Genomic DNA, 656 nt, shown 5'->3' on the forward strand with positions numbered 1-656 from the left:
ATTTTCACTGACTAAAGAATTCTGGGCTGACAATTCTCTCAGAACTTTATTTTATTTTTCAGATGGAGTCTCACTCTGTCGCCCAGGCTGGAGTGCACTGGCACGATCTTAGCTCACTGCAGCCTCTGCCTCCCGGATTCAAGCGATTCTCATGCCTCAGCCTTCTGAGTAGCTGGGATTACAGGTATGAGCCACCACTCCCAGCTAGTTTTTATAATTTTAGTAGAGATGGGGCTCTCGCCATGTTGGCCAGGCTGGTCTTGAACTCCCGACCTCAAGTGATCCACCTGCCTCAGCCTCCCAAAGTTCTGGAATTACAGGTGTGAGCCACCATGCCTGGCCTCTCAGCCACTTTAAAAATGTGCTACTATCGGCCAGGCGCAGTGGCTCACAGCTGTAATCCCAGCATTTTGGGAGGCCGAGGCGAGTGGATCACCTGACATCAGGAGTTTGAGACCAGCCTGGACAACACGGTGAAACCCCGTCTCTACTAAAAATAGAAAAATTAGCTGAGCGTGGTGGCGTGTGCCTGTAATCCCAGCTACAAGGGAGGCTGAGGCAGGAGAATCGTTGAACCCGGGAGGCAGAGGTTGCAGTGAGCTGAGATCGCATCACTGCGCTCCAGCCTGGGCAACAAGAGCGAAACTCTGCCGGGA

Source organism: Hylobates moloch, unplaced genomic scaffold (assembly GCF_009828535.3).
Source record: "Hylobates moloch isolate HMO894 unplaced genomic scaffold, HMol_V3 SCAFFOLD_16, whole genome shotgun sequence".
In the NCBI taxonomy this organism is placed as follows: domain Eukaryota; kingdom Metazoa; phylum Chordata; class Mammalia; order Primates; family Hylobatidae; genus Hylobates; species Hylobates moloch.